We start from the raw sequence: 12,015 nt of genomic DNA, 5'->3' as shown, positions 1-12,015 counted from the left end.
GACATCCGTGTATATCACTTTGTATATCGTGTATACAGCATAAATTTTTTATGGACGCCCGTGTATATCACATTATATATCGTATATATAACACAAATTTACAATGGATATACATAGATATACATGATATATATGAGATATCACTGATATACATGAGATATATTGTACACTAAGATATACACAAAAGAAAAAGAAGATTTTGATATACATCTTAACATATACAAAGACAGAAAATAAAAGTGAGATATACATTTTGATATACATATTATTTGATGTGTTAACATAGTGATATACAAACAGCACAATTATTTTTGTGTTATACACTTAGATATAAACATAACAATAAATGATAAACAATTATATTTATAATTTTATATTTTAAATATAACAAAGTAGGAAAATAAGATTTTGATATACATAAAAAGAAAACTAAGATTCTGATATACACTTTGATATACATATTATTATTGTGATATACATTTATTGGCTATTTAATGCTAATAAAAAAAATAATTTTAGCCAATTAGTAGACTGAGTTGATGCCCAAACTAGAATGCTTAGCTAATTGGCCAACTTTGAAAACCCAATAAAAAGAGAAAAGAGAAAGGGGACGCCTATTCCCTATTGTAATTGGGCTAAACATTTGATCCCCAGTTTTCTTTCAAGAGATTTTTACATTCCTATGCCACATAGGAAACCTTATTACCCTCAATGTTAAGGTTTGACTTAATTACACTTAGTATACCAAATTACCAATTCTATACCATAATTAATTAAGGGTATAATTAATTGTACATTTTTTACTCCTTAATTAAAGGAATCTGCACGTTTCTCTCTCCTAACCCCTCAGTCCCACCCACGTTTTACCCATACCCACGTTCTTTTTACCATTTTCCATCTTCTGAAACCAAATTCTCCCTCTAAATTCACAGAAAATTGAAGAAATCCTTCAACAAAGTTGGTTCCCCATTTTACTCTAGTTGAAGTTCATCAATGAAGAACAACAAAGTTCATCAAAATTGAAGTCAAATCTTCAAAGTTCATACACACATTTACCTTCAGCTTCAAATTTTCTCAATGAAGAAGAACAAACCTTTAAAGAGACAAGAGAGCAGCAATTCCACCATTAACAGCCATTAAAAAGCTTTGAAGCTTTCAATTCAAATTTGGGTTTTCAAAAATCATTATTTATTTTGATTGGGTGTTGTTGAAAATAATTGGGAATATGTTTTGGAGTTTATATCTCAATTTTGAGGGTTTTTGGTGAAGATTAGACTTAGTTTTGACTGAAATTCAAATTGAAACTCGAAGAAGAAGAAGAAGAAGAAGAAGAAGAAGACATATTGCAGAAATTGTAGATAAATTATAGAAAAATTATAGACTATTTTTTGCAGAAGATTTTGTAGAAGTTTTAGTCGTTTTGGATTTGTGAAAACAGAAAACAATGCATCTACAATCAGAATACAAATAATCTACAATTTATCTACAAAATATCTACAAACTGGATACATTGAATTTTAATATCCCAATTCCCATTTCAATTGTAGCATAATTGGCATTTTCGACATAATTACATTTTTTGCAGAAGATTTGTAGAAGTTTTAGTCGTTTTTGATTTGTAAAAACAGAAAACAAAGCACCTACAATTAGAATACAAATAACCTACAATTTATCTACAAAATATTTACAAACTGGGTACATTGGATTTTTATATCCCAATTCCCATCCAATTGTAGCATAATTGTGATATTTGACATAATTACGTTTTTTCAGAAGATTTGTAGAAGTTTTAGCCGTTTTTTATTTGTGAAAACAGAAAATAAAGCATCTACAATCAGAATACAAATAATCTACAATTTATCTACAATTTCTGCAATATGTCTTCTTCTTCTTCTTCTTCTTCTTCTTCTTCTTCTTCTTCGAGTTTCAATCTGAATTTCAGTCAAAATCAAGTCTAATCTTCACCAAAACCCCTCAAAATTGAGATATAAACTCCAAACCATATTCCCGATTATTTTCAACAACACCCAATCCAAAAAATAATGATTTTTGAAAACCCAAATTTGAATCAAAGCTTTCAAGCTTTTTAATGGATATCAATGGTGGAAAATATCTGGAAAAATATGTACTTCCATAATTGTAGCGCGCCTAAATAGGAATATCTGGAAGAATATGATTTGATCTGATTTACGCCAAATCTTTTTAGAATATTTTATTCCTCAATTTTAGCTCGACAAATTAGGAAGATTCAGCTACTATTAATTAGTATTTAATGATTGGTATAATGACTGTATGTGGACAGGGCGGGTAAATTAGAAACTATGCACATTTTTGGTAATAAGGTTTCATATATGGTATAGGAAAGAAAAAATCTCTTCTTTCAATACCCCGCCCAGTTCATTAACTCACCTGGTCCAGACTTTCCGCAATACCAAACAACCGCATTTTTTTTCCGAATTAATCCCCACCCTTCATCTCACTTGATCCAATGATCGACAACTAATATTGTGTTCCCCTTATAACTGTCCGAAACGACCACCCCTACCCTAAAATCGAGTCCGAAACTTAAATAGTGCCTTTTTGAACACAAAATACATTTTTACTGTTAAAAAAAAGTTACATAACTACATAATTCGCAGTATAATACTGCGAATTACTTTAACGGAAAGTTAGCCGTTAAAATGATTCGCAGTATTATACTGCGAATTATTAAAAAAATAATTTTTTTAACACTTCGCAGTATAATACTGCGAACAACCCACCAAAATAAAGAAGCAACGTTCGACTCCTAACTTCCTGTGGTCCCCACTATATCTGTGATATTTTTGATTTTTTATTCATATAAACAAAGTTGAATTCTCCATTGATTATTATTCTATCTTACTTAAGTTCTTTTCTCAATATTTTAATAAAACATGCTTTCATAACTAATTTTCAAATGCCAATCTAAAATAAAGGGGAAATCAAGTGTTCGTTTTAATCCTTATTTATATGACATCCTTGCTATTTAATTACATTTGAATATTTTATTCATTCTATAAGGATATAATTTTTATAACATACTGAAATTAACATTGAACTATTAAACTATTATATAAGTAGAATTAGAGAAAGTATAAGAAAAAGAATTAGACAAAGTATTAGAATAACTATTGAAAAAAAAGAAATTATTTTAATATTTATTTTAGTCGCACTTATCTATAAAAAATTAACATCTTAATTTGTGCCAACTGAATCAGTGTTTTAAAAGGCGTGGCGTAAGGGGAGGCGTTTTATATATGCCTCAGCAAGACGTAATCCCTGAGGCACTGGGCGTAAGCCCCATATGTATTTAATTTTTAATATTTTATAAAATAATATAATTACGGTAAATATTAATAAACAAGTAAAATTGCATAAAAATTGAAAAAAACTATAAAAATATGATATATATATATATATATATATATATATATATAAGATGTGCTCCATCCCCCAAAAAAAGCTACTCAAAAAAATATATTATATGCTACTTAGAAGTACAAGTAACTTGAGTCGAAAAGAATAAAGTTTTCTACATGGAGGAACAGAAAAGATGACTAAACTGCAATTTGAACCTTGAACTTGCTGCTATGAAGGAGAACGAACTTCTCTTTGTATTTGTAAAAAAAAAAATAGAAAAATCGTTGCTTTTGGGAGATATTAACAGACTAGCGGACAAGATAAAAAATTGAGAAATACCATGAATTAAGGCTTCAATCAATAAAAAAAGGTCTTGACGTTTAAATTTAATGCATTTCAGTTCCTTTTTAATTTTTTGAGTAATTACCAAGCTGACGTTTGAAAAATTGGATATTATATGAAGGACTAATTCACAAATTTTGTTTTGATTTGAAAAGGCCTCTAGGACTTACACCTCAATAAAAAAATGCACCTCAAACGCCTCGGAGTACGCCCCGGAAAAAAGATGTGAACGACGTATTTGAATGTAGGTAAGACTATCATGTTTATCCATGAGGATTAAGGCTATTTCAACTAGGAGAATTATGTATACTATCAAATTTAGTTTCTTGTACTATGTCACCGCAAACTTAATATAACTAGTTTATTTTGGACCAAAAAAAAAATATCATATCTCTTGCAAGTAATCAAATTAAAAATAAATAAAATACGATCTTCGGAAAAGAGGTCCCCACCAAATTAAAAAATTAGAGAGAGAAAAATGAGAAGAAGTTCAATGAAATGGGTTGATATAAAAAAATTGCAAAATTGCAACCGTAGAACGTGTATTTGACTATTTGGCCATAAAGAGATTAGCTAATATGTGTTGTTGAATTAGAAAGCATTAATTAAAGGAACATAGACACCAAAAAGAAGCTTCCAGAAGGTGAACTTCCTCCCTTGTCAATCTTGTGTTACTTGGAACCTTCGTGAGGTTTCATACATTGAATATTGAATTATTGGTCATAATCCAATATCTTTTTATACATGCTTATCCATATATTAAAAATAATCACATTACTATTTACTAATGCCATAATTTGCTATATATAAGAATAATAATGAGTAGAGTGAATAACTATACATAATTTACGTGAACTTTTACTAATACTTTTTTCAGTTTAGATAAGTATGTAATTTTATCAATTTATCCTTCAGATAAGATTGACAATATTAAAGGTCTGTTCTTTTTCTCGTTTGAAAATTTCATATCATTAACATTTGACCAAAGGCTTAAGATGTAATCGTTATTATTACTAAGTTTCAAATTTTGTGCCAAATAAAAATATTTATTAGCGATACTCCCTCCGGTCCAAAATAAGTGATTTTTTGGATGTTTTTATACAGATTAAGAAATCCATCTTTTAGCATTAATTAGCAATAAAATTGACCATATTAACCTTTAATTAGCATTAATTAACAATAAAACGAACACTTGATTTCCTCTTTATTTTAGATTGGCATTTGAAAATTAGTTATGAAAGCATGTTGTATTAAAATATTGAGGAAAGAACTTAAGTAAGATAGAATAATAATCAATGGAGAATTCAACTTCGTTTATATGAATAAAAAATCGAAAGTATCACAGATATAGTGGGGTTGTTCGCAGTATTATATTGCAAAGTGTTAAAAAAATTATTTTTTTAATAATTACTTTAACGGCTAACTTTCCGTTAAAGTAATTCGCATGTAGTTATGTAACTTTTTTTTTTAACAGTAAAAATATATTGTATGTCCAAAAAAGCACTATATAAGTTTCGGACTTCCCCAAAACCCCTCTCAGATCATCCCCCTCTACCTTCTCTCAGCCTCCGCCACACGCCATCGCCGGGATTCGCCCACCGCGGCGACCAACCTCCAACTAGCCCCAAATTATCACCAGATATTTCTTGCTTTCTCCTCTTGACCATCCCACATTTAGCTTCTTCCAGAACCTCAATGAATCCTTCGAATGTAGATCTAGGAACTGAACCCTAGCCTCCACTCGGTCCTTCTTTATTTCCTCGATCGATCTGCTCTCTTTTACGGTTGAGACTTATATCAGTAGAAAGCTGCTTATCAGAGCTATCCACTGATGTAAGATTCACTCCGTTTCTCGGAGGTCAGATTTTGGTCAACCAGCCGTTGACCGGCCAGAACTTTTTCTAAGGTCACCTCTTTTGCTTCATCTCGAGATCAAATGGGTGTAACTCATTCACTTTCTTCTTTTCTTGTTTCATTTTTGTGTGTGTATTTGTTCTGTTAAATACAATGGTGTCAAATCATGTTTCAGATTGATTAAGTGTTAATTGCAGAATTTTTTATTAGTTGATAAATGAGTATAAAAATTCAATTAGGCGTATCTTGATTACTTTGTTTAGCATGAACTGTTGTTTGATTAAAATTGACTTGTCTATTTGATTAGTCGTTCATTTTTCTTTCTGTTTTCGTTTTGTTGATTTGAGCCTGGGTTTTAGGGATTTGGATAAAAATAAATCTAAAAAGGAAAAGTGATAAGAACAGAGGGCAAAGAGTGTAATTATAAAAGTTGAAGGGGTATTTGGGAAACTAAACTAAGGCTGTTAACAACCTGGAAAGTTCCAGGAGATAGGGAAAGGACTATTTTGTACTAGAAAAGAGTAAAAGGGGTCGGGTTTTAGGGGTAAGAGAAGTATTAACTAAAAGAAGAGGGATGTAAAAGAAAGAAATAACTGAAAAAGATTCTCTGCATTTTTATGTAACAGGACACTCTTCACACCCATATAGGGACCGCTTCACTCTCACTCATCTACATTCACACTTTTCATACACTCACGCTCCAAAATACCAAAAAAGGGTGAAAATTCTGAAATTCAGGATTCCAGATCTGAAAAGCTCTAAGTAGATTTTAGGTCGGTTTTTTTTAATTAAAAACAATACAAAAAAAAAAAAAACTGTAGCTGCTTCTATTTGGTTCAAAACAAATCCTCTGCATCTCTGGGCTTCAAAATTGGATCTCGTTGGGATTATCTGCTATTTTATTGCTGTTCTCTATCAACTAGTAGCTGGATTTACTTCTGGCCTTTTTGGCTATTCTAAGATCTCTTATTACTGTTCAGGTACTGAATACTTTTCTGATTAGGTGTTCATCTCTAGAATCGAACTAGAATATGTTCATTTTGGATTGATAGTATGTGAAATGTGAATCCTGTTTTTTCTATGCCAAGTTTGGTGTTGTTCCACTGTTGATTTGTATATTATGACTGTTAAATGTGAATTTAATAAAAAAATGCTATCGATTGTAGTAATGGGTGATAAGAGGCGGCTGTTATTGTCTTGTTTGGCTGTGACTTACAGATTTAATCATTAATTGGTCAGGTTGTTAAATTTGAAGCCAAAAAGTGGGATTAAACACTCTGATGATGGGCATGCTTGAATTAAGAGCTGAGCATCTTCTGTTTATGTTTGGATATTGTTATAAATAAACTGTAAGTATAGTAAAACTACTTATTCCTTGTTGATTTCATTAAGGATTGTAATTAAGAGGCTTAGTTGTAAATTCTAGGATTTTAGTTAGTTGTGAAATTCAAATGCAAGCTTTGGAGATGATGCTTATTCGCAGTTAGTTTTCTGATAGCATGAAGATCTGGATAAGGATAGAAAATCATTCTAATCACAATATTTGAGTCATTGTTATGATTATTAAAATTTGGCTATTTTGCCATTTGAATGCATATATAAACACAATCACGATTCTTTTTTATTGGTTATTAACGCCAATTCCTTTTGTTTGCGTAGAACTAGAAATGAATCTGGCAAAAGTCAGAGTAGTGGCTAGTATAGACAATTATTGGCCATAATCGTAACTGGAATGGTGGCCTTACATATGGCCTGACTTTGGGCCTAAAATAGGTTACAGAATCCAACACTCGTCCATCACGCCAGCTGGGCCTGTTACTGGGCCCATTTGCATCTCTCACCTGATTCACCAGATTCAAGAAGGCAAAAGGAAACATGTTAATCGTTGTGATCAATTTCCCTTCACTATTAGCTGATTGTCTTTCGTAAAATTGAGTAGCTATTAATAAGCCCAGACTTCGACAAACTATCTCGTAGCTTCATGAACATGAATGAGATGCCTTAGAAATTAACTAATAATACAACCTTAGCTGAAGTAATTGCACATCTTGCTCAATAATTCATTCCATAATATTCAAACTCTCTTATGTAATCTCTTCTGTGTTTCGCAGACTTTAATAGAGTTAAAAATTTTCTTTATTTGGGATTTAAAATAAATGGTGACTTGGGACACCGTAAATAATTATTCCAAATGGCAACTCTATAAAAATAAATTAAATTAATCCCATTTTAATAATATCACTTAAATTGAAAAAATTCCTTTCTCCCTAAAAAGAAAGTATGACAGCTCTGGCGACTCTGTTGGGGATCGAACCCCAGAATCTCTGGTTCAGGGTTCAGAATTCGAGCTTGTAATGTGATTATACTGGCTTTATTGATTGTATGATATTACTGTGTTTGTGAGTCTAATGTGCTAATTGCCGCCCATTTACCGCTTTGATATTATTTGAACTGTATAAGCTGTCTTCTTACGCCTCCTTCTGAGTCTTCTGAATTTATGGTGCACACGTGCACGTCACTTTTCTGTTATAGGTCATACCAATTAAAACGGGTCTCGTTCAGTAACCAGGCCGGATAGACTTTTGTGCTCCCGGTACGCTGTTCCCACCTCGGCTCGAGTTGTCCGCTTGGGTAAGCCGGGTCTAAAGCACATCCCCATAATTTAAACCTAGAATAACATAGCCTCATGCCAAATCCCTAGTAGGAACATTTGTTTGCATCATGTGCATTTGATTTTGGGGACCCAACACCAGTGTTGGGTCCGTCTAGGACAAGTGTATCCAAAATTACAAGACTATCCTGATGCATCTTACGTGCTACTAGTGAATTTTATTTGATCTAATCTGCATGTTGACCGATTTTTAGAATAGGGAGAGAAAAGTTTCAAAAGCAAGAATGAGAGGTAAGAGAGAGAAAATTCATCACGTTTCTAAAAATTATAGTATTTGAAAAATTCTGAAACTCTGTCGAATGTTAAAAAAAGAAAAGAAAGGTCATTTCAAAATGAGCCAAAATTCTTAAGTGTCATGTTTTCCTTGTTTTGTCAAAAATTACGAACTACGCGGGTCAGATTATCATCGGTCATGAGATACGTAGGCAACCTTCGTAGGGTTCGGCCCTATTTTTTTGCAAAAGTAACCAAAAAACATATGTGCCCAGTGTTTGTGTCAAAACAAATAAGCCGACCCAACTTCAGTTAATCCTGAGCCGTTTTTTGTCGGAATAGCCTTAAAACATCTTCAAATTGTTAAAGCGCTATTCTCGCAAGAACGGACATATTTGTCAATTGGGTGTCACTTTTATCATAATGTCCTCCCCTAGGCCCTAAAGCTTTCCTTGGAAGTACGAAGGGGCCATAGTTGCAAAATAGCCACCTTTTCCTTGGCCACAATTGCAAAAATAGCCACCCTCTCTTTGACTTTTCTTAAAAATTGGGTTATTTGCAAAAGATTGTTTTGCAAAAAGAGTGCATTGGTTTTGTCTTTTAAACTAGTGTCAATCCTAACCTTAACCACCTATAGGTACAATATGAGCACTGTCCAGAACACACCGTTGACGGTTGTAGACGAGGCTCCACTTCAGCTTCAGATGTGGTGGTATGGCTTGGGGCAAGACGGGCGAAACTGGGTCACCAAGCACATAGGAGCATTCACGGATATTATGAAGTTAAACCACGGGATGATTTGATCGAGGCACTAGTGGCCTTTTGGGATCCCGTTCACAATGTCTTTCGCTTCTCTAATTTTGAGCTCACTCCCACCTTAGAAGAGATAGCTGGATATCCTGGGTTTGGCATGGATTTGAGAAGCCAGAAGCTCATATTCCCAAGGTCTCTCTCTGTACATCGGTTCTTCGATCTTCTGAACATCGGTAAGAAAATCCGAAAGACCAACATAGTCGAAGGGTGCTGTTCTTTCTACTTCCCTTACTCTAGGTTCAGGCAGCCAAATGGATTTGAAATACATGAAAAGGGCCTTAACAACAAGCAAAATAAGGACACATGCAGATTCACCGCCGGTTCGCCTTCATAGTGACATTTTTGGGAATTATGGTCTGCCCAAATGCGGAGCGGACAATTGATACCCGCATAGACAAGGGTTGTACATGTCCTCACTACCAAAGAATATCACACTCTTGCCCCGATCATTCTATCAGACATCTATGGGGCGTTGACTCTGTGTAAGTTCGGGGCAAAATTCTTCGAAGGGTGCAATGTTTTATTGAAAATGTGGTTGATTGAGCATCTTCGGCATCACCCCAAGTTCATGAGCTATGTTCCAAGCAAGGATAATTTCATTGAGAGTTACGAAGAAAGAGTAAGAGATTACAACTCGCCAGAAGGGGTGAAAGCCTGGATATGCCTCCTAAGATATTTAAACGCAATTCAATTTGAGTGGACTTTGGGATGGCTCCCGGTAAGAGAGGTGATACACACATCGGCCTTGAAAAGTTATTTGATACTGTTGGGCTTGAGAAGTGTCCAGCCCTATGCACCACAAAGAGTTCTGAGACAGCTAGGAAGGTACCAGGTAGTGCATGAGGATTAAGATTTGAGTGTGCAGGTGATTGAGCTACACCTAGAATCCCCACTCCCCAAGGCTTTAATTCAGAAAATTTGGGATGGTTGTCGCTACTTGAAAGATGATACCCAAGTGCCGGATCCTGCAAGGGGTAAGGTAGATCCGGGTTATGCTATGTGGTTTGGGAAGAGGTACTGTGTAGATTATGAGCTCGAGCCTGAAAGGCGCGCATGTTCAAGCCTTTGATGATAAGATCCAAGAGCAGTTGGCCTGGGGAGAAAAGGAATTTGGATACCAGGCAACTATCCATGCTTTAGAAAAAAAGCTGAGAAACCTCAATTCTGAGAAATACTTACAAGCACAAGAAGCTGAATGTGAAAAGAAGAGTCAGATCCGCAAAAATGAAGTCTTCTACGCTCAACTTCAACTAGTGAAGAAAGCCTCTGAAGTGCAGGTCAGAAACTAGAAAGACCAAAGAACTATTGCCAGTCTGCTAGAAAAAATGCAAGATTATGATGCCACTCTTGAAAATACTGAAAAGGCATTGGGAAAAGCCAAAAAAAAGACTGGCCAACTAAAAGAGGAGACAAATAACTGTGTGAGGTTGTCACAGCAGACGAAGCAACATCACGAAGAAGTGGTCTTCGCCCTTAGGAAAGAATTGGGTGCCCTGGAAGAGGCGTTCGGTCGGTAGTCCAAGGAATTTGAAGTAGAAAGGAAACATTGCTACGCGTTGCTCAACAAGCTGGAAGGTGATGTAGTAAACCTGCAAAACCAGAACAATAGAACCGGGCGAGTAGTGGAAGTCTAAGAACAGCAGATTATACGATTGTTCCAGGAACCGGATGCTACTAAGCTCAGAATCAAAGAAATAGCTGACTACACCACAATGAAATGCAACAAATGTGAAGATATGACTAAAGCTATGTTCTCAGCCTTGGCGATAGCTTTCGCTCACAAGGTCATGGCCGATCAAGAATTTCTTTACGTCAAGCTGGCAGATAGATGATTCCTTGGGCCCCAATTGGAGTGTTCTTCGGAAGTCTCGAGTCATTTCCCGTTGTATTAGTTTTCTTTATCGAGTCTGTATGTTTTGTTTTCTTAATCGAGTTTGTATGTTTTGTTTTCGCATAGAGTCTGTTTGTTGTCCATTTCGAGTCTGTTGTTGTTTTAAGTCTATATGTCCTTCCTAGAGTTAGTGTTTGCTGTCATTTCGAGTCTTTGTAATGAAAACCCAAAATTCTTTCTTTTATTTTTACATTATTTTCCTGAACTACGTAATTGTCAGATTCCTGTGGCGTCATGATACGTAGGCAATACTCATCGGATGTGATCATAGCTATAAATAATTTGAGTGAGAATAAAATAAACAAAAGAGAAAAACAAAAAGCGACAAAAACAAATGAGAGAAACAAAGAGTGACAAAACGAGGGGAAAACAAATTAAGAGTGAAGAAATCAGTAGGACTAGGAGAGAGCGTTAAAACCTAAAGAGAGCAGAAAAGAAAGCCAAGATGGAACATGCGACCGTTCAAACACAAGGTAAAAACATCTAACAATTTAGGTGCATTGCATCTCAACATGCGATTTCCTATTTGTTAAATGTCTCAAACTAACAAGGTTATTGTGTGTGCCAATTAGTTAGGTTCTATTTAGGTGGTTGGTTTTGTTGGTAATCTGGCTTCCCATCCATACTTCACCAGATCAAAAGGAAAGGTACCTATGGCTTCCGAAAGTAGTCTACCAATTATCAACCCCGAAGATAGCCTAACACCGGTTATTCCACAGCTGGAGTCAGCTACTACTGAAGAAAACAGAATGCTACGCCTCCGCATGATAGAGATGTGGGACGCATGGTCTAACGGGAGGGAACCATCGAGTGTAATCCTAGGTTTCCCGAGTTGATCCCGAGATTAAGT

General features: G+C 34.6%; 1 long non-coding RNA gene across 1 annotated transcript; it reads left to right on the top strand.

Moving 5' to 3' along the window:
- Nucleotides 1-5,245: 5,245 nt before the first annotated feature.
- LOC109239785 lies at nucleotides 5,246-7,201 on the top strand. The gene is made up of 2 exons (XR_002069967.1): nucleotides 5,246-5,629; nucleotides 6,817-7,201. It is a non-coding gene; the product is annotated as an uncharacterized LOC109239785 (long non-coding RNA).
- The last annotated feature ends 4,814 nt before the right edge of the window (nucleotides 7,202-12,015 follow it).

The sequence above is a fragment of the Nicotiana attenuata genome, unplaced genomic scaffold (assembly GCF_001879085.1).
Source record: "Nicotiana attenuata strain UT unplaced genomic scaffold, NIATTr2, whole genome shotgun sequence".
Taxonomy (NCBI): Eukaryota; Viridiplantae; Streptophyta; class Magnoliopsida; order Solanales; family Solanaceae; genus Nicotiana; species Nicotiana attenuata.
Note: the sequence above shows the minus strand (reverse complement) of the source record. Positions and strands in the feature narration are given on the sequence as shown.